Source organism: Podarcis liolepis, assembly GCF_965112155.1.
Source record: "Podarcis liolepis genome assembly, chromosome: 1".
Lineage (NCBI taxonomy): Eukaryota > Metazoa > Chordata > Lepidosauria > Squamata > Lacertidae > Podarcis > Podarcis liolepis.
This window is the reverse complement of record NC_139554.1, coordinates 108,586,762-108,612,205: the sequence shown is the minus strand read 5'-3', so window position 1 is coordinate 108,612,205 and position 25,444 is coordinate 108,586,762. Positions and strand designations below refer to the sequence as shown.

The 25,444-nt window shown below is 41.1% G+C and overlaps 1 protein-coding gene across 12 annotated transcripts in view; it reads left to right on the top strand.

Annotated features, from left to right (window-relative positions):
• The window catches only part of COBLL1 (cordon-bleu WH2 repeat protein like 1), a 93,328-nt gene that overhangs the window by 29,731 nt on the left and 38,153 nt on the right, over positions 1-25,444 (top strand). For 2 of the 12 annotated variants that reach the window (XM_083493441.1, XM_083493447.1), the window contains exon 1: positions 15,625-15,960. The exons of the other annotated variants lie outside the window; for them this stretch is intronic. The gene's annotated coding sequence lies outside the window, so the exon portion shown is untranslated. Of the gene's footprint in view, positions 1-15,624; positions 15,961-25,444 lie in introns of those variants that run through there. 12 annotated transcript variants of the gene reach the window in all.

The following is a 25,444-nucleotide window of genomic DNA, read 5'->3' as shown; positions in this document are numbered from 1 at the left end:
GTTTCGGTTGTTTATTTGAAGGATTTACTTGCTGTCCATCAGCACAGATACCATCCAGGGTGGGGCCCAGCATAAAACAAAATATAGATAGACAACTTTAGAACCAGCTAATCAAAAACAGGCAGCTAAAAACAACGTCAAGCTTACGAACACGTAAAATTCACGGGCAAACAAGTTTGGTTGTATCTGACTAAGCCATTCTCTGAGTTGGGCCCATTGACTTTCGTTAGTCAAGTCACTGGTTTCAGTACGTCTACCCTGAGTGTAACTTAATTAACACAACCAACAAATTTTAACTTGGTGCTGAAATGATAACAATGTTGGCACTTATTGTGCTTGTAAGGAGAGGGCATTCTTCAAGTGGGGCACCACCATGGAGAAAGCTCCATCCCTTATCGCCACATAACAATATTCCCCTAATAGTGCAGTGTAGAAGAGATTTTCATTTGTTCACCACGATGTACACAAGCAGGAACGAGCCACTGTGAATCTTGGGCTCACTCTCCTTTGTCCATTTCTAGTGCAGTCAAGAGGATGAGTTTTGTTCTGTGAACTGCCCTGAGACCTCCGTGTATAGGGCAGTATATACAAATTCAATAAATAAATAAAATAAGTTTGGAAGCTTCAATTTCTGCTTCATCACAGCTTGCAAGGGGTTGTGTTGAATCTTTAAGACAGCATTAGTACCTAGATTTAGAAGCTGGCTTGTTTGAAACTTGCTGTAATGAAACTGTGTGGGGTTGTTTAAAATTGTTTTTGAATATTATACGTTACTTTGTAGTTTGTATTTGTGGGCTGCGGTATTGTTTAGGGACTTGCCGGAGATTGTATTTTTTATTAGTTTGTGTTCATTTGTGTTGTTAACTGTTTTAATTGTTTTTTTGTTATGCAATTTGTGCTATTTATGTTGCAGCTTTTCGTTGTAACCTACGGGCATTCAAATTTAATAAATAAATGAAATAAAACAAATATGAGAATTTATCATCTGACAAACTGCCATGAGGGAGCTTTCATCTGTGTTGCTTTTTGCGGTTCTGTTTGCCATGTCACAATGCCCAGAAGCAGTTAAGTGGTGATAACTTTGGAAGCAACCATTATTTAGTCTTTAAGATGCCCTGGGTTCCCCTTCTCATGGGAATCCCCTTCCAAACCAGGCAGGAAAAAATTCTATGTGATGCACCCACACAGAGTATTAATGCCTACTGGAAATTCCACATTATTGCCAAGGGAATATGACGCACACTTAACTGTTAAAACTTCCTTTCTATTGCATGTTTTTAGTTTCTGAGCTTTCTTTCATAGGAAAGTAGTCAAACCTACAGTTGGAAAGGAGGGTAACACAGAACCCGGAGAAATATTCCTTTAAGGAAGCATTTAACGACGTATGGAAGTTATAGAATAAAATCATGAATAGGTGGGCAACAAGAGAAAGGCTTGGTATACTTATCGTTGTCATGCAGGAATCTGATGCAATTGTCATGCAGGAAGCTCTATTTTTAGTAAGAGTCAGTGCTGTGTGATTCTGCCAAAAATAGAAATAATGTCTCAAGACTGCCCAGCATCTGGGATGGTCTTAATTGAAACAAATGGTACTCTAAAAGTGGCAGATGGCAACAAGTCACTGACAGCTTTGCCTGGTGTGTCAAAATATCATGTGAACCTACGGCCTTTGTCTGCATTGTCTGCATGTTTGTTTTTACAGTGGGAAAAATGGGAGCATGATAAAGGAGTTTTGCCAGTAATGGTGTGATACAGTTAGTCTTGTAACACTACTTCTGAAGATTTTCACTGTACTGATTTATCAAATCCTATTAACAATGCAAATGAGCACAGGTTGGTTGCTAGGTCTGCAATTGCTGTTGCTTGTTGGCATCTGTCTGTCTCTTGAGTGCACCCTTGGGGGAGAGGGCAAGCTGTTGGAAGGTTGCAGTGCTTGCTGTGCCTGTAGAGACCGATGCAGGAGAGACATATTTTGTTGCAGCTGGGGCAGATGAAGTCATCCAGTTGTGCTGATGCAGATGTCCAATGGCATTTCTTATCCCAGCGGCCATCCCTCCTCTGGTCACTGCTATGGATACACAACTTGACTGCTTGTCTCCTGGTACAGCGGTCATCTGCAAGGGATGCCTACATGGCAGAGTTGATGTTGCCAGCCTTCATGTCACGCTTGCAGCCATCTTGGTAACACAGAGTTGGTCTGCCAACGGGCCTGGTGCCTGAAGCCAGCTCCCCATACAGCTGTTGATTACAAATTCAAGTACCTTACTGAATTGTTTATAAATCCCATGTAGTAGTTGAAGCTGGGGAGAATGCTCCTCTTCTGGTTTGAAAACCATTCACATAAAAGATTATTCCTTCAGTCCTTCAGTGTTTGCCTCTTTTCTGGTTGGTTGGTTGGTTTTGAGAATATTCCTTACAGTCTGGCAATATATAATACATTCTATTGTTTTCAGGTTCTGTGTATACTCAGAGATATCTCTGGAGACTAATTTTCCTCTTTAGGAGAGATGTAGATGTGTATTTCAGAGGTATCAAGTAGTCATTCATTAATAGCATTCCAAATATTTCTTTTTGTCCTTTTTGTATTTATCTGATCTTGTGCAAATAAAAAGTATTTTATTTTAAAAGGAAGATGTTTCTGTTCTAGAAACAATAAACAGAGAGCAGATGTACAGCTAAGCTCCCAAGTTCCCATGATTGTTTGTGTGCCTGCATGTGATGGAGATCAAAATTTGTGTACTGTCCAGTATTTCAGTTGGGCATGACGCAAGTAAAACTATGCGGTGGATATTTAGTTTTATGGTCTCCAGGGGATGTGAGAACAAGTCTTTCAGGTTCTGTCTTCTGTTATAATAGGAAAGCTTTTTTAATCGTTGGGGACGGATGGACACATAACCACATTGTTCATTAAAACAGCTTCGTCATATCCTAGATGTTATATTTGATAATTGTAGGCATGAACAAGATGCTAAGTTAAACGCAAAACAAAATGTGGCTTTGCAGAGAATACTATAATGTGAAGAGATTCTGTGATGTGTGTATTCTTACTTCCTAATATCCTAGCAAAATATAGAAGCTATTATGTAGAAGACTTTGTTCGCTCTAAGAAGCAGCAATAAAGAGAAACACTGGACAGCCCTGGTCAGCAGTTCCACTTCTGAACTGTTCACTGAAGGTGAAAGCTGACTTTTGTACCTCACCCCCATTTCATGTGAAGAATTCTTGGTCAATAGTCTTTAGAGAAAGAGGATATGGAAAAGTTGGGGAACCAGCATTGCTACAGGTGTTGTGGCCACGCTTGAAAAATAAAAAACAATAAGTCATGTAAAGGTGCCATATGTAAGTTAGTTTCTGTGGTGCAACTGATCATCTTTAGGGAAGTTGTCAAATACAGTGGTACCTCGGGTTACATATGTTTCAGGTTACATACGCTTCAGGTTACAGACTCCTCTAACCCAGAAATATTACCTTGGGTTAAGAACTTTGCTTCAGGATGAGAGCGGCAGCAGGAGGCCCCATTAGCTAAAGTGGTGCTTCAGGTTAAGAACAGTTTCAGGTTAAGAACAGACCTCCAGAACGAATTAAGTTCTTAACCCGAGTTACCACTGTACAGTAATCTGTTAGCTTCTTCAACAGGCGAAGGAATATTCTCTCTCTCTCTCTCTCTCTCTCTCTCTCTCTCTCCCCCTCTCTCCCCATATTCCAATATTAGGGCCGGTGCAGAATCTTTGCCCAGTTTGGAAGTGTCTATGAGCAGCTGTCTGCCACTCCTTGGGAGGAATACCCTGACAGAAATTCCATACATAAATAAAATGACATTGTTTGCCTCATGGCCCTACCTTGTGAATTTCCTTCTATGTTCTCTACCTGAGTTTGGTAGGACACCCCTAAAACCCTTTTGAGAAATCTGGTTAATTTCAGCTCACTCAGAATGCATATCCATATTAATTTTATCCTAGGGTGGTGATAGGAATACAGAACACCATAATAGTTGAAGGAATTTTCAGGAAAACTTGAGGGCACAGCAAGAGGACATGGGCATATGAATACACCTGGAATTTCAGTTTAGTGCTTTTTTTTTTTTTTGGAAGGTCAGTCCTTGTATGTTTTTCTTTTGTTTTCCTGTGCTATGCTTACAGTATTTAAAAATACATTTTGTAAGATTGTTCAGCCCCATTTCATTGAGTTACCCTGGGAAATAATATTTTCTTTAGCATATTTATAAATGGAATTAGATCTGATATAGCATCCCTGAAGTTAGCTGGTTTTCCCCTTGACTTCACTTAGATTTGAATCAAGCCTTTAAAATCCTGGCACCAGTGATCAGGAGCTCCTGTTATTAATTTACCAGCTGATCATTGCCTCCTTAAGATGTTCTTTCCAAAAGACCTCAATTAGTAGCTGGCTGTGCAGTTTAGTCATAGTGTAATCTTATAGGGTTGGGGTGTGTGTGTGTGTGTGTGTGTGTGTGTGTGTGTGTGTGTGTGTGTTTGGGTTTGGTTTTTTTGCGCAAGCTTTTTATTTCAACAACCTTTTTACTGGAGAGACTGAAGTTTAGTTGTGAGTTGGCAAGGCAATACAGTTAACACTGAGCTTTGGAATTTTTTGTTTGACAAAGTAGATTCTGCTTCTCAGAACGACTGCCCCCCTGGGGTAGGAAAAACTAGAAATAGTTTGCAGCTTGGTTGATGCCCTGACACATTTTAGCTCAATTACCTCATTTTTATGAAGATTTAACAGTTTAAGTAATATGCTAAAGCAAGTGTGCTCTGGTGTGTGTGTGTGTGTGTGTGTGTGTGTGTGTGTGTGTTGGGAGCAGTTGCATTCCTCTATAATTTGGAAATATTTTGGCAAGGCAAAGTGCAAAGAGTACTAAAAAACAAAACAAAAAACCTCCAAACCTAAGTTAAAAGAATGCTGTTACATTTTCAGGTGACTCTTTAAAAGAGTTATGAGTATATAATAATGTGGGGGTTTGGAATAACTCCATGAGGTTTATTTTACTACTACTTCTTCTTTTTTGCCTTTAAAAAAAATACTCCTTTTCAAGTGAGTGTGGCGATTTCATCTTTTTGTGAAGCTGGTGCAAAGGAACTATTGCTGTAATATTTATGGTGTTATCCATATTGTGGCCCATTTGAAAGCAAGTTTGGTGTAGTGGTGTCTGGCTAGCACTGAGAAGACCCAGGTTCAAATGTGTGCTTAGCCACAAAGCTTGCTGGGTGATCTTGAACAAGTCAATTATTTTTACCTTAACCTACCTCACAGAGCAGTTCTGGGAATAAAATAGGGACAGGGGAACATGTGCACTACCTTGAACTCGCCAATGAAAATAGGGACATCAATAATAATAATAATAATAATAATAATAATAATAATAATAATAATTTTGATACTCCAGCCATCTGACTGGGTTGCCCCAGTCACTGGGCAGCTACACACACACAAATTCCCTATACAGGGCTGCCTTCAGATGTCTTCTAAAGGTTGTATAATTACTTATCTCCTTGGCTCGGTCAGTTAACTCCTTACCCTCCAACATTTCTCCGATGAAAATAGGGGCGTCCTAAGGAAAAGCAGGGATCAAATCATAAACTGGGGCGGCTTCTATAAATCTGGGACTGGCTCTGAAAAATAGGGGCAGCTGGAGGGTCTGATGTAAGTGTGATAAACCTGCAGCTTAGAAAGAAGAAAGAAACTGAAGGCCTGAGGTAGGCCAGAGCCCTCTTAGGATTAGCTCCTGCGAAAGTGCCTGGAGTTGCAAAGGTAAAGACTATTTCTCCAGCTGCGACTTTTCCAACCGCAATGTGTCAGAGAAGGCGAAAACAACTCCTGGTGGGAGTTATCCTCCTTGAACCAACAGAGGTCAGACATGACAACTCTGGTCACAGTTATACATGCCTAGGCATTATTATTTGCTTATGAATCACTTTCCACGTGAGCGAAACTGTACTATTATCCATAACACTTTCCTATGTGAGGCTGCCTTTGAAAAGTTTCTGGAGCAAATCAAATGCAGCCCACCAGGTGGCAGCATAGCTAGATGCTGGTTTGAATATATTTGTTTCCTTTTTAAACAAATCTATATTAAGTTTCTGTATAGTTTTATTTGGCCAGCAAGATGTCTTGTATGCAGGTTTAATTTTGTGGCTCTAGGTGTTCTGAGCCCCCTTTGGGGTTATTTTAGCCAATTAAAATATTAACTAACATTGAGGGGGGGGTGGAATCCCTAAAATTGGTCTAAAATCAAATTTAAACCAGTTGTTGATACATTTCTTTGAAAGTCTGATAAACTGAGGAGTTCCCGTCAGTTATTTGTGATCTCATATAAGCCCACTATATAAGAGTCTAGCTCGACCTCTTTTTCAGGGGTCCTTCTGGAGGGATTCTTTGGTTTAATTGTGAGCTCTCATGTTAAACAAGAGATTTTGTACCAGAATCTCAAGAAATAAATATGCCCAATTAGGTATAAAGCACAGAGTTAATTTACTGATATGTAACGTGTAGTCTGTGACTCTGGATGAGGCTTGCTTTGTTGTTCTGTTAAAATTTTAATAGTAATAATAATAATAATAATAATATCTGATGATGATGTCTAGCTTGCGGTCACCATATACACCAAAACTGAGGAGACCGAAGGTCCAACACCTCATTTAGTCATGAAGCTAAGTCACCCCTTCTCCACATAACCTACCTCACTGGATCGTTTTGAGGAACAAATGAGGTTGGAAGTAGGAACCATGCATGCAGCTTGCAAGGTGAGGGAAAAGTAGGATAGAAATGTATACTAGAAATACTAATTGATAGACTTTCTACCCATCAGAAATATATGGATTAGGAACAGCAACTGAGCAACTTCTGAATGCCTGTCCTCAGGGGGACAACAGCAGGAGAGTGCTGTTATGCTCATGCCTACAGAATGAGCTGTGAAAACAGGATGCTTTGACTAGACAGACCTTTGGTTTGATTCAGCAGAACTCTTCTTATGCGGTGCAGAGACAGAATTGACAAAAACCTTGTTTGCTGATGTGTGTGAATACGGTCGCAACCAAATACAAAGTCATAACTGTGTATCTTTGAGCTTGTGGTGAAAATTCTTGAGGCATCTGAAGATGATCTTTGGTCCATAGCAGTGACTGCAAGAAACTGGGCCATGAGACACCCTGGAGCAAGGAAGTAGCATTCACCAGAGCTCGCCCTTCAATGTTTAATTTGTCTCTTTGCCATGCCACTAGGAGGCCAAATGAGATGAAAGAAGCAAGGCGGTGCCTTACCCATACCCGAGGCAGTTTAATGAGGCAAAGAAAAGGTGTTTGTCCAAAATACCCTTTGGTAGCTGAATATCATAATCTCAGTGGATTGCTCCGAACTTCAAAAAACCAGGCATTTGTGTAATGAAAAACATTAGGCGACGTCTAAGATTACCAAGCTGTCAAATATACTAACTCTTCCTGTAATGGGCGGCAATTGTTAAACAATTTTGCTGAGGTTTTGCTGAGTTCTGGGGTTTTTAAGTTGGTATGGCCTCACTTGTAATGTTAGTATTTTGAAAAATACTGTATGAGCACTCCAACGAATTCAGGCTGTCAGTTAATGTGGGGCTCCAGCAATATCAGCCAATCAAACACCGACCTGTCAATTCTCGTCCCTTCCTACTTGCACAGCTACTGCTGCTGCTCTCCTCCAGCTGGGAAACAAAACACCACAGCTGGATGCCTGAGGTTGCTTGCCTTCTATCCCAGGCACCTATCTGTGGGGTGCTTTGTTTTTCAGCTGAAGGAGATGGATGCTGGGCAGGCAAGCTGCCAAGTCAAGAGAAGAATTGGGAAGATTTTTGGGAGTCCGTATACCAACTTGCCACATGTCCTTTCTGTGTTTAAACTCTTTCATTTCCTTCTGGTCATCTGTGCTGTGATGCTGGGGGTCCAGAAACAAATCTTTTGCAGTGCTTTCCCATTTTTTTTCCCTTTGAAAAGTTTATTTTACACTTGCCCTTCTGCATTTCACAATATCCTTCTTGGAGCCAACTCTTTCTGCTACTCTCTGGTACCTTTTCAAAGGACTATGTCAGATCACACAGAGAACCCCTCTCCCACATAGGAAATGCACAGTGTACCATGTGATAGTTAAGGATGTTATTTTCCCCATAAAAAATAATTTTTATGGAAAATTTTTATTTTCCATAAAAATTCTAGCACCTCGGGCTGAGTGCCTTTTGAGCATGTGCTGTTGGCTCTGTTTTGTGTCACTAATACAGTCGTGTGTACTGTACTGTACACTAGTGGGAGCTGAGTAACCCTCCTGGAGTATTCCTGGTAAGCTGTCTTTTGGTTACCAAGAATTAGTGATGATATCTTCTGTGTCCTTCCTTACGATGTATACTGAGCTGAGATCTGGAAACTTGCATGAGTGAAATTTCCTTACACAATCAGAGCTCAAATAAATTAAAGATTTCCTTCAATTCCAAATTGTCCAAGTGACACCCAATTCAATAAACTCCAAGCTTCCTGCTGAATTTTAGAGAAGTAACAAACGTGGATTAGTATTGTTGTAAATAAAAATATGCCCTCAGTATACACACAGGTCCTGCTTTTACCAGGAAATTGTTCGTTAGGCGAGCATTCATATAACAATCTGCAGATTTCCATTATTTCCTACAGGAATATTTCTGATCTCCGGTCACACCATGGTTTCATCCTAAAATGGCTGCAGCCAACCAGCAAAAGAGAAATTGAAAAACAAACAAACTGATTTGTCCAATCTCTCTCCAATGGTTTCTTCCTGAAAGTGACTGCTGTTGACCAGCAAACCACAAAACAAAGGAAGTAGGCAATCTCTGGCTGTTAGGATATCGGATTCAGCTGTGTAGTGAGGTTTGGTCATAATTCTTTGTTTGGATAACAGAATTTGTGGATAACAAGTGTCTTCTTATGAAAACTTTTTATAGCAGTCGTTCACTAACTCCAGCCACTGGCATTGGCTCAACCCCTTCCTTTGTGAATGCATTCTACACCTTGGTGCGGGTGCGGGTTTCAAAATGAATGTTGCCCATTATTCTGGTTTTGATCTTCTGTTCTCTTTGAGAGTAAGGCAGCAGGCAATGGAGGCTGGTTGATTAGGACAAATAGGGCACTGCCACCTCAACCTTGGTTTGCCGTCAGCCAGCCAGCCAGCCAGCCCTTACATGTCTACCTTCTTGTTTACATCCAGTCCCAGGGCGGGTACTGGCTGTGAGCTTCCTCCTTCTTAGTCTCACTGTTGCCCTTAGTAGAGAAGGATGGGGACAGAACAAGAACTACCGGTAGTCAGTTCTGCTTTGTCAGTGACTCTGGCTCCATCTGCTGTTAGCTTCCCTGCCTTCTGCCCCACCAGTTCCAATGGGGCACCAGATGGCAGGTGATCTTTTTCCAGATTTGTTGCCCGTTGGTGGCCTTTTGGTCAACCTTGCTGAGCTTGCTCTGCTCTCTCCTTTCTATGCTAAGTCTGTTGTGCTCCGCCATCTTAATTACTCTGGTTGGACTGGCTTTCTACCTTCTTTCCCTACTCAAATAAAAATTCCTGTGCCAAGAATATATTTTTGCTGTAAAGGTGTCTTCCTCCTGCTAAGCATGTCTCTCGTTATCCTTGCCTGTTTGTTGCTTTATGTCTACTTTAAAGCCAACATTTAAGGGCTTTCATCCACCTTTGACTTTTTCTTCCCCCCCATTTCCTGCCTTGTGCTCTCTGCACAGGCTCATATGCTTGCAGTCGCCTTGGTCCTCTACTCTCACTCTTGATTTCCAGTATTTTGTTCTGTGAGCTTGGAACAGCATCCATCTCCATGTCCATCAAGCCAACTCCCTGCACAGGCTTCCAGCTATGTAGAGGACTGGTTCAAGCGTTAACCCTGGTTGAGATGCTGAACGCTTTTAGGGGCGGTATTCCAGTTTGCAAATCATACCCCTCTTCTGGGGTGGCAAATTTCCCCCCTCCTAACGAGTGAGATTTTTTTCATGGGAGAACTTTTTAATAAACAGCTCCCCGAGGTAGAAATATCTGAGATGGTTCCGAGTTAAGTTTGAAACAAAAGGTGGTGTCTTTTAACAATGCTGCAAATATTTGAAATTGCTTTATGATTCCAGGCCTTTATTCCATTTCACCTTTCTAATGCCTACCCCCTCCTGTTTGTTCTTTTAATAGAGGTACCCAGAATTGAAATTGGGAACATCTGCATCCACATGCATAAGTTGTGTCCCAGTTTACTCGCCTGAGTAAAGGGATGATTGAATGCATTTGTTTCCCAAAGCCTTTCCTGGGTTGCTATCTCTTTGGTATTTTGTGCCTCCTGCCTGCTCAATACACCTTTGTTCACGGTGCTTCTTTTTGTACCCAGCGCCTGTTGGTTCCAAGAAAAATCTCCAATAGTAGAAGCAGTTGATTGAACACTCAGATTCCTTCAGCACAGGGATACATGGGCTACTTCGATGCTATTGTCAAGGTATTTAGATGCCTTAATCTCATCCAAGTAGAGGTTTCCGTAGCAGGAAGTAGATCTTTCCATTACTAGCAGTTCCCAATGTTTTAAACTTTCAATTGCAACCCATCAGGTTGCTCTGATTTGTTTTATTCTGTATGAGCTACCAGAAAATATTTAGGCTGCTTAATGCAGTTTCTGGAATTAGCTGAAGCAGACATGTCAGGATTACTGACGATCCAAATCTGTAAATGTGTTATCTAGGTTGTTTTGGTCCAGCAGTGGGATTATAAATAGGAAGGCTTAATGATGTAATTAGCTGAAGAGCAATGGATGAGGCGAGATGGTCAGTTCTTCTATATGTATGCTTTAGGGGTTTATATTGAGGTGGTGTTGAAGAATCAACATGTGTCGAGTTTGGGGTAAGCTGAACATTCAGTGCATTGTGATAAATATATTTAACTTGTAAAAAAACAAAGGAAAAAAGAGGCACTCTGCATTAAGAAGATACACTAGTACACTGGTACACTAAAATTCCAGTGTTTTAAAGCTAGTGTTGATAATGCAGACTGATTTATGTGAATATACTGTATATCCTAGTAGCTGGAGAGGTCTGGTATCACAGGTTATAAAGTTTATATAGTCAGTATCGATAGTTGTCAGTGTCTCTGTTTAATCTATTCTTTGTAATGGCTTAATGCTATCTTGTAACCATACTTGAGGTGAGTTTATGTTTACATGACAAAAGAAACTTGATATTCAAAGTGTTGGCTGGTTTTTGTATTATTTATTTTGCAACCTTTAAAGCTCTGCTTTAAAAACACAAAATCTTAGTCATTCTTTATTGGTTGTGGATATTTTAAATATCATATTGCAGACATCTCAGCCGTGGGCTGCAGTCCATGATTCATCCGTGGGATGTAGAGGTTCATAACTGCCTGCCTGGATTATAGCTGTGAACTACAAATAAATTTATTCTAATATTCCCCAATGCTGAAGTCTGATTTGCTCGTTTTATATTTGGATTAATTTAACTTGCTGAGACTGCTTTTAAAAATGCTACTGGCTGCTTCTGTGTGATGTTTCTTAGTTTTTCAATTATACAAATATTGAGCTTTATGTATCTTTTACACTTTGAAAGGAACATTAAGAACAGCATAAGAAAACTGGCAGCATAACTGCATGTGTGCTTACTTAAAAATAAGTTACTTTTAAATCAGTGGTACTTGCTCTTAGGCATCTGTCTGTGTGTAGGATTGCAGACTTATTTAAAGTGCTTCCACATTAGGTGTTCAGAACTGCGATTCTTTGTTCACTCTTTCTTCATGGAGTACCTAGACAACACCAGCTTCATTGTTGTCCTGAATTTTCCCTGTGGTTATTTTGTCTTTTCTTAGGCTACAGAAACCCACATCACTTTCCAGAACAGGAGAATAGTGCATCTCTACAGGTTTAGGTGCCTTTAGTGCTAATCTTTTGGCATTTTAAAAGGATGGGGTTTTGACATGGTCAGTGACACATTAGAAAAGTGAACATACAATGACTTTGCACACATTCATTATAACCTTTTGCAGGTGAGTTGTTTTATGACCCCGTTTTTGGGTTACTAGATCACTTTGCTGGCTATTTTAATGAAAGACCTGCCGTGCTATGCCACCATAATGCTATGATATTATTATTATTTTTAAAATATATTTAAAAAATCAATTCTGGTTGCTCCCGTTTGAGCAGTGATCATAAAGTTTCTAAATTCATTTTCAAAAATTAACAATATTGTATGATCATGCAGTTAGCATTATGGTATGGTATACCTTGTTTTCATTTAAAAATGCAGCCAGCACAATAGCAGTATAATACATTTTTTTTCTTATTATGCTATCATATTCCTGTAATAAAAAGCACAGTAATCCTGATTGCGTGAAAAGTCAGTTGTGATTCTGCTTGCAGAGGATGAACATGTTTTGGGTAGCACTAGGAGCCCCCCATTTAGAAGCAACTTCAGTCCAGGAGTTTTAGTTCTATATTTATTCAAGTCATAATGAATAAATAGTGAATGCGGCTGGTGGTTAAATTACTTTAATTTTGATGAATTCATTATACAGTGGTACCTCACTTTTCAAAAGTAATCCGTTCTGGAAGACCGTTCAAGTTCCAAAACGCTCAAAAATGGAAAACTCAATATGGAAGTCTCAAAACGTAAAATTCAATATGGAATTTGTGTTTCATGTTTGACTTCTGACCGAAATGTTCATCAGTGGAGACGTTTAAAAACCAAAGTATCACTGTATTCTAAAAAAAAATTAAGCAAATAATATAAATGAATGCTGGGCTAAACTTTACTGAGTGTTTCCCCCCCTGTCTAAATATAGATGTTCAGTCTTCAAATGCTATGATTTTTAAAGCACACTGATGTCATAATTTATCAAGAATCTCAACATATCTGAAAATGACTTTGCCAGAGAAACACCCAAGTTGCAACAATTTTTTAACAAAGACCGATTCTTAAAATAACTTGGGTGTAGAGTTCTGTACAATTAGACTACTTTTGTATCAGGCATGTGTCTTTGTTTCAGAGTCAATACATTCCCCATGGGTAGGTCTTACTAAGTCTGTATGTTTCAAGCCTCTCCCTTCTTTTGATGAAAAGGGGTGGGAGCGGGGAGACAAAATATGATAAATTGAAGCTGCTAATTTTGTACTACAACCCCAAACTTCAATATTCCTTTTTTCCTCAATTAATTTACATATTACATTGCTGAAACTTTGAATATAACTTTCTGTTGAATTATTTATGTTTGTTTCAAGAAGACATGTTAAAAAGATGACAAGCCGGTTGTTTCTTCCTTTACTGCTTATATTGGCAGTTGCTCATACCACGATGATGACTGAGTTTGTTACTTAAGAACAAGGATGACTGAGGTGCAGTAAAGGTGCCGTCTCAGCAGCTGGCGTGAGTCACAGCAGACTTGGGCTGGTTGACAGGAAAGGAAAGACCAGCCAGGCTAAGTAGCCAGGCTAGAAGCAGTGGCCTGTTTGAGTCTGGGGCAAGGCAGTAAAAGAATTGGAGTTGTCCCAATGGGTTAGCATACCAAGCTTTGATAGGCAAGACAAGCTTACTCACTAGACTCCTGTGCTTTGTGAGAAAGTTGAGCATGCAGGTGCAGACCGTGTCATGCAGAGGGTAGATCTTTCCCCAATGACAGCAGCACCAAATGCTGGGTGGCCAGCTCTGACTCCATCCCTTTGCCCCCAGCAGTTGGTTGATGCTCTCCCTGGATTCCATTGATTCACCTCTCTCCCTGGGAGAGAAGAGTGGAGATGGAAGTTCTGCTTCCCCGTCCACAGCAACCATATCCTGGGAGAAGGAAGTACCTGTCTCCTCCTGCCTCTGTTCCTTGTTCCTTGGATACAGCCCCACCCTCCATTCCCCCTCCCCATCCAACTCCACCTGTCATTCCACACCTAAACCCGGAGATGCCTCGAGACACATGACACTCCTTGATGTTTGACTGAAGCATTAGTCATCGGAGGACTTGTGCAGTTTTGTGCCTTCCTTTTCTGCCTATTGAGTTGCACCAAGTTAGAGAGCTGAAAGTCCAATAGTGTTTTTGGAACTCTCCTTATCCTTGATGTGCAGATGATCGGTGATAGGAGACGGGGGACTAGGTGACTCAATCTCAGGGTTAACGGTCTATGCCTGAAACGCAGGGTGCGCTATGATCTGTGCATCCTGCTCTACATCATCAGAGATGTTTTGTGTATGTGATATGATGGGAGGTGCAATACGGAATCTCCTTTCAACTCATGCCCATGGCTGGATCTGTTACTCGGGTGTCCAACATGCTCTTCTTAAGTTGCTGGACTCTCAACAAGCATCAGCCCCAGCCAGCATGGCCAGTAGTCAGAGATGATGAGAGTTGCAGCCCAACATTTAGAGGGGAACAGGTTGTTTAGTCATGATCTAGTACAGTGGTACCTCGAGTTACAGACGCTTCAGGTTACAGACTCTGCTAACCCAGAAATAGTACCTCAGGTTAAGAACTTTGCTTCAGGATGAGAACAGAAACCATGCTCTGGTGGTGGCAGTGGGGGCCCCCATTAGCTAAAGTGGTACCTCAGGTTAAGTACAGTTTCAGGTTAAGAACGGACCTCCAGAACAAATAAAGTTCTTAACCCAAGTATAGTACAATGCAGGAACATTTTAGGGGACCAGAAAAGGAGATGGTGTCCCTTTTCTCTGCTGAAACTTCCCTTATTCCACAAGCCCTAAATAGCATTTTAAAACTTTAATTTCCTGGTAGACAGAGTCCTGAGCAGAAATATTTCTGTTTGGGGTTGGGATCTGGTAATATTGGGGATTCCCACTTCCTATCATTGTAATTTTGAACATTAAATCTGTCTTAGACTTAAATTTTGTATGTATTTTATTGTGGGTGTTAACTGATAATGTTATATTTTTGGTGTATCTTCTGCATATCACCTTGAATGCTAGTTGACTTAGCAATTAGTAATTGATAGGAATAAACAATCGCTTCACTTCATATTCCTCTTCTGTGAAATGTTCTGCATCGTTTGAGGATATGTTCTCTCCCCCCCTTTGTGTTTTAGATGGCTTATTAAAACGTTGTTTGTTTTATTTATGCTTAACTTTACTTCAAAAGTTCTCATATCGGTGTACTAAAGTGTGAATAAACTATTCACAGAACAATATACACAACTTTAAACCAACAAATTAACACACTGAAATGCAACACTACCTCCAGAACTAAAAAGAAAACCCCAAACAGAATAGGGCACGATTCCAAAATCACCTAAGATATTTCCCTTTTGATTGAAAATGAACGAGACGCAGGATAATAAACCAACCCTTTTGATAGCAGCTTGCCATTAAATGTCTTCAGATGCAGCACACACTATTTAATCTATCACCTTCCTTGCCTGGAAACTAAGTTTAGAAACAGGTGAGTCTCTGCTCTGATGGGGATAGGCTTTCCAACACCTTGCATAGCTTTCAGCTGCTTCAGAGGTGCTGGCTTGTCGAATTGAAGGAACTTTCCCCCTCTTTTTGCCTTCCTCTTTTTCTACAGGAATTTTAGAAGCAAGTGGGCGTGGTTTATTCGTGCCTCCTTAGAGGCAGGGAATAAATACTGGCAACTTCCACCACACTTTCTGTTATTGGGGAAGCATTCTTTCTCTTCTCCAGAAAGGAAAAGAAAACAGAATTTGGGAGGAGATTGTGTCCCTTTTGGAGGCATTTCCATGGGTTGTTCCACAGGCGTAGCTGTAAACATGGGGAGAAGAACTGGGATAAGAGCTACCGGCAACTTAGGAAGCGGCTTGTAATGTTCTGTTTAAATAGGACTTTGAACCGTGTTTTCCCTCCCGCCCCTTCCATGTACTAAGAGGAGAGTAAAAGTGCTCTTTGTATTCCATGCTTGGAGCTGACTTTAGAGCCATACACCAGAACAGCTTCTGGTGAGGCACCTACTGCTGGAAAAATACCTGAGGTAAGTCTAGTTATGTTGCTTACCTGTGGCATGCAGCTAGAGACATTAAGAGTATAGAGGGGTCTGAGGGCGGGAGTGTGTATGGGGGGGTGCTTTTTACCATTGACTGCTTAATGCAGTTTCTGTATTTCCAAACTTTAAAATTCTGACAAGTAGAAGAGTAAATATGTAAGGGTTTGGAAGATAGATTGGCGCTTTCTGCCTTTGAGACCTGTAACAGAGCAGAAAAATACTGCACAAATTTTGAATAGTTTTGTGGTATTAAGATTGCAGCCCTGCACATACGTCTCTAGAAGTAACTCCCACGGAGTATAGTGAGACTTAGATTTTGAATGAAAAATGCATAGGAATAGGCTGTAAGTGCATTCTTTTGAGCTTCTTCAACCTGAATACTGATTTTGCTTGTGACCTTTGCTAGATTAACATGTGTTTGTTTGTTTGTTTGTTTGTTTATGTATGAATAAAAATCTATTAGCAAAAGCTTTCAGGGAGCATACTGGAATTTCTTAAGTCAGTCTTAGGATTTTAATATTTGCTTATTTTCAGAGATATTACAGTGGTTCTTCCTTTATTATTGAGCCTGTTGAAATCAATACAGAACAATCAATAGCTAATATTGACTAAGAACTATTATCTGACCCAATTTATAGTATCAATAAGGTATGGCCAAGAAAACGGTGTGTGTAACACTCTCTCTCTCTCTCTCTCTCTCTCTCTCTCTCTCTCTCTGCCTTCCTTATTAGTAACATCATAGTATTAGAGAGTCCATAGAACAAATGTGGAGTAAAAATAACTTTCTGCTACATTTCAAAAATGAATATTAGGCAACATGCATTATTATGAGGGCAAGCTGAAGGTTGATTGGAATCTTCCAGTGGAATTTAATAGTTTGGGTAGGGATTTTTGACTCTCAGCTGTTTTAGCAACAACAAAATGTGCCCCTTACCTTATTATTACATACAAAATAATCGAGGTTGCTGAGAAGACTAAAGGCTTTTTTTTTTCTGGGATGGGTGAGAACGAATTAAAAGGACCTTAGTATGTATGAATGCTGAATATCCCTACTGAGCATGTTCTCAGAGGCACCCTGTTAATAGCTGGCTTCCCGAGGCACGATTTGACCCCCGACTCTGATTGTTAGACCTCTTGGCACCCAATAATATTTCATTTATAAGCCAGCAATACACAAAGTATTTCTGGAAAAGATGTAGCAGAACTGTTGGTGGGGCTGTACTGGATGAGGATACTTGCACTTTACAACATATTTACTTATTTTTGAATTAATAGCCTTGTTGAGAGTTATAGGCAATAAGGGCTTTCTTTTTCTTTTCATATGAAGGAGCATTTACTCATGTGAGACCATGACTAAAATGGTGCTGTCCAGACACAGCGTTACCACTTCAGTGAGATCAAGATAGCTTGGTTGGTAGAGCATGGGGCTCTTTAATTTCAGGGTTGTGGGTTCCAGCCCCATGTTGGGCAAAAGATTCCTGCATTACTGGGGGTTGGACTAGACAACCCTCTTGACTCCTTCCAATTCTAGAAAGTAGAGAGCGTATCAGATTTTCTCTAAAAGGGGTGTCCTTTTCCCCATTCTTAGTGGAGGCATTACACACATACACCCCAGAACACACATATTTGCCAAAGTTGCATGGGATGCTGGCCTCCTTTAGTCACCAAGAGTCACATGAGACAGCCTTGTACTTTGGAATGTGTTGCCTGTCAGAGATTCACCATCCTGCAAGGAACCTGTCTTCTGTGTGTCAGGCTGGCAAAGATGCCAGGAGACTGGTAGATGTCTTGTTTAGGAGAGTTGATCACTTCAGGTGGAGAAGCTCAGCATTCCCCTTTCTCCGTTGTCTGGTTTGTAGCCACGTAGTAAGTTGTGCACATCTTGGGCAAACCAGCTCTTTCTTGCAAGTTGCTGGCCTGCTAGTGACAGGGCTGTTGGAGCAAAGGCAGTGTTGCTAGCATTCTTTCTAACATGTTGAGCAATAATTTCAACACAGAGATGGGCACTGTATTGCGTTGCATTCCTAGTGGTATCTGCAAACCAAAGATAATCCTGAATAACTCTTAAAGCAATATAATAATTATGGTGAATTGCGGCAGCAGGTGGTTGCGAGACATGTGAAATTAAACACACACACAAAGCCAGGAAAGCAAACACCCCTCCCAACACGCCATGCCTTGATTCCTACATTTAACTCCTTTTTTTGTTTGTTTATCACAAGCACTAGTTCGCCATCATATAGAGTTCTCTCTCTGTCTCTTTCTCTCCCCACCCCCTCCCGGTTACTGGAACAAAAGTCCAAAACACTGTCCCTCTTAGCCAAATGACAAGGGGCAATGGGTGGAGAAATGAAAAAAGAAAGAAAGCTGCAGCTGTGAGTCTTGGTTTGGATATCTCCAAAAGAACCACTGGTTTATGCCTGTAATCCAGCTCCTCTTAGAAGCTGAGGCTGGCAGATCGCTTGAGCTCAGGAGTTCAGGGCTGCTGAGAGCTCTGCTGATCAGGTGTCTCAACTAAGTTCAGCATCTCCTCAACATGTACAGCCTCACATTTTAAACTCACTTACGTAATTTATGGTTTTTCACTTCTCAACTTGGACCAGTCATCAGGTATCAGCAGAACCTATCTCACATGACTTTTGTGAAGATATAGGAGGTATAAAATGGCTGCAAAACGGGGCTTGGTTCTTGTATTTTAGGCATTGCGTTCTGCTTCTTTTCACCAAAGCGATGTATCTTCGTAAATGGACACGTTTTGTTCATCTCCCCACCCTCCACCAGAAAAATTTAAAAGCCAAAAATTTAAAAGTCTCATTTTGCACACAATCACTCAGAACACATTAAAAGGTATTTGCTGTGGTGTGCGTAATTTCAGGTTCTGCTCATGCACATAAATCCAAACGGCATGTTTGCAAACATTGGGGAGCAACTTCAGGCACACAAATATATATATAGAGAGAGAACCAACTGCTGTAAGCAAAGTAGTTCTCTCTGCCAGTCTTCTGTCAGTTTTGTAAATGTGACGGTTACATGTTACAGCAGTGGTCTGGAAACTGGTTTTCCGTGGCTTTACTGTCCTGCCGGAAAGTTTTAAAGGCACAGCCCTATGCAGGCCAGGCAAATCATTATGGGCCTTCCTGTACTATTATTTTCCCTCCAGATGATTCTGTTTCCTTGGCCCTTAAACATTACATCAGTACCATGGGATAAAGCCACAAAAAGTGTTTACTCTGTCATTGCTGTAATGTATAAACTGAGCAGCAAAGCCACCAGAGATGCATTGGCATTTATGGGTACATGCAGAACCAAATGGGTTGCAGTTGGCGCTGTGGTCTAAACCAGACTTTCTGAAACTTGGCCCTCCAGATGTTTTTGGCCTACAACTCCCATGATCCCTAGCTAGCAGGACCACTGGTCAGGGATGATGGGAATTGTAGTCTCAAAACATCTGGAGGGCTGAGTTTGAGGAAGCCTCGTCTAAACCCCTGAGCCTCTTGGGCTTGCCAATCGGAAGGTTGGCAATTCGAATCCATGTAACGGGATGAGCTTGCATTGCTCTGTCCCAGCTTCTGCCAACCTAGCAGTTTGAAAGCATACCAGTGCAAGTAGGTTAATAGGTACCTCTGCGGTGGGAAGGTAAATGGCGCTTCCATGCACTCTGGAACTTGTCACGGTCTTCCGTGTGCCAGTAGCGATTTAGTCATGCTGACCACAGGACCTGAAAAGCTGTCTATGGACAAACGCCGGCTCCCTCAGCCTGAAAGGCAAGATGAGTGCCGCACCCCATAGTGGACTTAACTGTCCAGGGTTCTTTTACGTTTACATGTGGAACCAGTGGTAATCCTGAAACCAATTTTTCTGCTACCTCTGTCCAACACACTGCCCCATTTCCCTTGCTTGGATTTCTATTTATTGTGTTAAAACAGGTAGGAGAGGTAGAGATGAAGAAGGTATTCAAGTTCTGGTTGAAATCTGTGGCCATCAAATTGCAACACAGATTCCTAGTTCACCTTTGTTATCTTCCTCAGGTGAGAAGGAACACAATGAATCACATCTCTAAATGGCCACATAGCTGAAAAGACATGGATGTAAATCCAAGAGAAAACCTGTGTCTGTAAAAATCACGCCACAGTACTTTCATTGGCTGTGCTGTACATTCCTTTGGCTGGGCAATATGTTAATCAGTGATTAGTCACATGATTTTGGCTTGGACTGCCAAAAAACAACAACAAAATACAACAATGTGTGCACGCAATCCCTTATTCATTACTAGCAGAGATGTCTTCTCAACATTTGGTTACTCTTCTGATTTTGCCACTGAGACCGTTACTGCTCTCCTGCTTTTTCTAATCCTAACAAAACGCATCATTTATCATCATCATATAAGAGGCTAGGTGTAGATATGATGTAATTAATACAACAATAATAACCCCAAACACACACTAACCTTGCTACAAAAACAAAGAGAACAGTGCAATTGCTACATAAAGAGAAGCCCATATTTGAAAGAGAAGCACAGGTTTGAAATCCAGGAGGCTTATTTATTTAAATTCTAGTATGTATGAACCACTTGTGGCTGGGGAAACCCAGCCAGATGGGCGGGGTATAAATAAATTATTATTATTATTATTATTATTATTATTATTATTATTATTATTATTTGCTGTAAATGCATCAAAGCCTATGAGGGTCTTACCATCAGCCTGGGCTAAATTAGACTGTACCCTACAGTCCGTTGCTTACAAAAACTAGCATTGGTGAGTGAGTTCTCCTTTGAAGAGCATTTTTTGGCCATTATTAGTCATCTAATAAATGGGTAGGGACGCGGGGGGTGCTGTGGGTTAAACCACAGAGCCTAGGACTTGCCGATCAGAAGGTCGTTGGTTCAAATCCCCACAACGGGGTGAGCTCCCGTTCCTCAGTCCCTGCTCCTGCCAACCTAGCAGTTCGAAAGCACGTCAAAGTGCAAGTAGATAAATAGGTACCACTCCGGCGGGAAGGTAAACGGCGTTTCTGTGCGCTGCTCTGGTTCGCCAGAAGCGACTTAGTCATGCTGGCCACATGACCCGGAAGCTGACGCCGGCTCCCTCGGCCAGTAAAGCGAGATGAGCGCCGCAACCCCAGAGTCGGCCATGACTGGACCTAATGGTCAGGGGTCCCTTTATCTTTACCTAATAAACAAGTATTAGTAACTTGGGAACCCCTGGTAAGTTTCTTTGGAACACAGTTTGAAATCTTCACCTCAAGAATCAGACTTTTAAAGATGGTAACATTGCACATATAGTATGGATTATTTTATTGCTAAGGTAGGTAATGCTGCTCTAGTAATTTGTTACAAGATCAGAGCATTGTTTGCTGTTTGTCAGGGATGTGTTGGATAAGATCAAAGGGTGCTTGAGTTGCTAGGTGGTAGTTAACACACTGGCAGCTTGTGGGATGTAATAACTTTTACTGCTTAGGGAGCTTGAGGAAAGGGAACTCATTTCCCACATCTGCAGAGACAAGTGCTCCGTTTGATTTGTATTATGCGCACTCCTTAGTTTGTGATGAAAACAGGTGCATAGTTTATACTTGTGCAATTTTTGCTACTCGGCAAAATTACAAAAGCCACCTAGAGGAGGCTTTTTCAACATGATTGGCATAGAACTTGTAAAAACAAAAAAAACCTTTCTCTTGACACTTTGCAACTGCAGTTGGCCCCACCCCAACCTCTGCCCATGTCCCACGATAACTCTTGCTCTCACTCTCGGCTCTCCTCCCACTGAACCCACTGGCTCGTGTGCAGTTTTGAAGAAGAGGAGCTTGAATACGTGAAAAAGGCATCCCATTTGAAGTTCATACAGGACAGGGGGACACTGTTCTCCCCCCCCCAAAAAAGGGGGGAAAGGACAATCACATTTTTCTAGGAATGGCTGGCAAACCTACATGGATAGCATTTCTTTCTTCACCTGCTACCCAGTATATTTGCTACCCTCCTGTCTGTCTCTGTGCCTTATCCTTTTAATTTCCAAGGACATAGAAACACAGCCCGATCCTATACATGTACAATCAGAATAAAGTTTTACCCCCCACATAGGCATGCAAAGGGTTCTCTTCCGGTTCATTTAATGGTTGGCCAGATTTTGTGGCACATACAGTGGTACCTCGGGTTACATACGCTTCAGGTTAGACTCCGCTAACCCAGAAATATTACCTCGGGTTAAGAACTTTGCTTCAGGATGAGAAAAGAAATCGTGCTTTGGCGGTGCGGCCGCAGCGGGAGGCCCCATTAGCTAAAGTGGTGCTTCAGGTTAAGAACGGACCTCCAGAACGAATTAAGTACTTAACCCGAGGTACCACTGTAGTTTGTAAAATGGACCCCACCTCCATGACTTGAGTTAGAAATTGATGTTAGCAGCTGTACCATCATTCTGTATTGTACAAATTGAGTGGTCGGTTGCTTGCTTTCAAAAATAGATTGAAATCTTTGATAAAGTAACTTCGTTTAGACATGTGCAAAATCGACTATTTCCTGCAGCAGTGCTTAGTGAGATAGTGTTTTTTAAAGCAATGTTATCTGAAGGTATCTGCAAAATTGTTTTGTATTCGGAAGTTTTGGTTTAAATGAATGACAGGGGATACCGTGCCATAGATTATGATGCCCATAGTTAGACTTATCAGCATTGGGGAGGAAGTGGTAGTTCTACTTGCCTTCAGAAGTTTAAGATATACAGCGGAAGCCTTTTCTATTGGTACCCTAGCAGCTGTTGGTTTGGTGTCTGACTACTTGGGGAAGGAACTTCTTTCTCGTGGTACTAGACTGTAGAATACTCTCTTTAGGAAATTTGACCTGGTGCCTATTTTAATATTTCATTGTCAGGCAAGAACCTTTTAAAACAAATTCCAGACATTTTAATCTGATCTGGGCTTTTAAATATATATTTGACCTGCTGTTGTGCTGCTCCTCTAAACTGTGTAATTTTAATATTCTCATTTTCATTGTATTTTACATTGTACTGGGAATTTAATGAAGTGTAGGATGTAAATCCTTGAAATAAAATGTATGCACTAAAAATTTCAGGCTGTGGTAGAAGTCTTGGGCACAATCTAGTAAAAGTTGAGTACCTTGGATTACTATTGATTTTAACAGGAAAAACCCACACATGTGCTGAAATAAATGGGGTTTAAAAGTGCATAACTTTTCCTGAATCCGTGCCCCTGGCATTTCAGATTGTATAAATAATATATCATCTCCCCACCTCCCCAGAATATGTTTCTTTTGTCTCTTTAAGGCCACAGCACAGCTTAAATCTACTGCAAGCTTCTGTGCAAGCACAGAACTACTGTGCAAGCACACATTAAATTTCAGTAGAACACTGCTGGTGTATTTCAAGGGATCTTGCTAAATAAACCGGGTATCAAATCTTTAAACGCCATCAAATATAAACATTGCTGGTTTTCTTCCCTCGAACCCTCCTGCAGCTGAAAGTGTGTGTGCATGCCAGTTGTCTTCGTTTATAAACTTTTGTAAGGCAAGTTTCCTGCATTCTCTGCTAAGTGCTGTCTCACTCAGAGTAAGTAAAATATTGCAGATGACAGGCAGATGACTTGTTCTTCTCACACTGGTGCTGGTGCCACTCACTTCCTGTTTGCCTCGACGGGGTGTTTCCTGAAGCAGCCAGCATGTCTGCCGTGCAGGAAGCAGAAGAGCTAAAATAGTACAGACATTCCCAAATGTATCGCTACCTGGATGCGTTGCTTGTGAGGGTGTACATTCGTCTGTCTCTGATCCCCCCCCTACCTTGTGTCTTCAGCCTTACACCTCAGCTGGTTCCCTAATCTTTCCAGCTTAATCAGCTGACTGCAAAGGGGCCAGGCAGTCGTTTAAATTGCAAAGCTTCCCATATTGCTGGCATGCAATTCCCTTCAAACGACACTCATTATTTTTCACTATTATCCCATAATATTAATAAAACAGAAATTTATGCATGGAACCATGACTTTTTTATTGTTGCCATGTTTATTTCTGCTTTATCTTGAAAGTGCAAGAAAGAGAAGCTTGTAATTCTGAACTTCTGTTTACACCAAATAAATCCGCCTGTACTTATTTATTTGGATAATGCTGCTGTTTCAACAAAGCAAGATCTTAACAAACTGATTTAAAAGATTAAAAGTATTTTGTATAGAAAAGAAATTCCTACTGCCTGTTAGCTTGTTTCTTTTCTTTTCCTTTCCTTGCTGTTCTGGTGGCAGTCTAATTTCATTCCATGTTTTCCTTATTGAAAGGTACATTTAGGGTCAAACTAGAATTGATGCCAGTAGATCTAATTTTGAATGCTATGATTGGGACCCCCATTCTCATAGCTATATAACACCCCTGGCTACTGCTGGGCTGTGGTGTCAGTCCAGATTGGGACTGCCACAGGCAGGATTTATTTAACCCAGTGTTTTCTTAGTTCTCTCCTGGGATTGACTGCAGCTTTTTTTCTTTGCTGGGCTACACGTGGGGCATGCAAGAAAATGTTGCAGCATGAAAATGCTCCTGTTCAGAGTGCCTGCCTGCCAGCTAGCTAGCTATGACCTTTCTGAGGATATTCCATTCCATCCATGGATGCTTTAGTTGAGATTCCTGCATTGCAGGGAGTTGGACTAGATGACCCTCAAGGTCCTTTCCAGCTCAACAATTAGCTATAGTGATTCTATTATTCCTCCCTTCTAAGTCTGCTGGATCCCCATTGGGTTATTTTTCAGGGGTCCTGCCCCTTAAGCTCCCACCCCCACCCCGCTAAAGTTTTTCTATTTCTGCAAATGCTTTGGTTCCAAGAAACCTGCTGATAACCTCCCTCTTGTGCGTGGATGGTGCTGTTTTAGCTGCGTAATGATAGCTAGTTGGAGAACGCGTTTGCTGTTAGTATGAATGTTGATTGATCTGCAGTCATGCAACACTGCAGAAGTTCAAGTGTGTTTTAAAAACTGCAGGAGCCTTTTAATTAAATGGCCGAGATGATAACAGTCGGAGCCTCACTGTTAGTGGCTCACTTCAGCTATGGAATCGGGCAACAAAGGCTTACACAGTGGATTTTTTTTCCAAGTTATTGCAGGGTCTGACACACTTTCCTTAGGTGCCATAACGACCCTGGCTGAAAGCATGAATATCTGTGACAGATTTGGCTTTAACCTGCTGCTCAAAGTATGCTTTTTTGGCCTTTTGAAGTAAGAAAATGTCATTTGGACTTGGAGCCAGCTGAAAAGCGTTTCTGTTTCCAGGACTGCTGCTGTCCAAAGGTCATATTATCAGATCTGCGGAGGGGTCAGTGCCAATTGCTTAGAAAGAAGCAGAGAGCAACTGGCGGAGCTGGCTTCTGGTTTCAGTGTGGTACAAAAAAGGGTTTTCCAGCATTCTGTTAAATTATTAGCTTAATTATCGTTCTTTACGGGGCCAATCACTCTTCCCTTCAAATGTATAAAAGCTATTTAAGGGAAATACTTGATG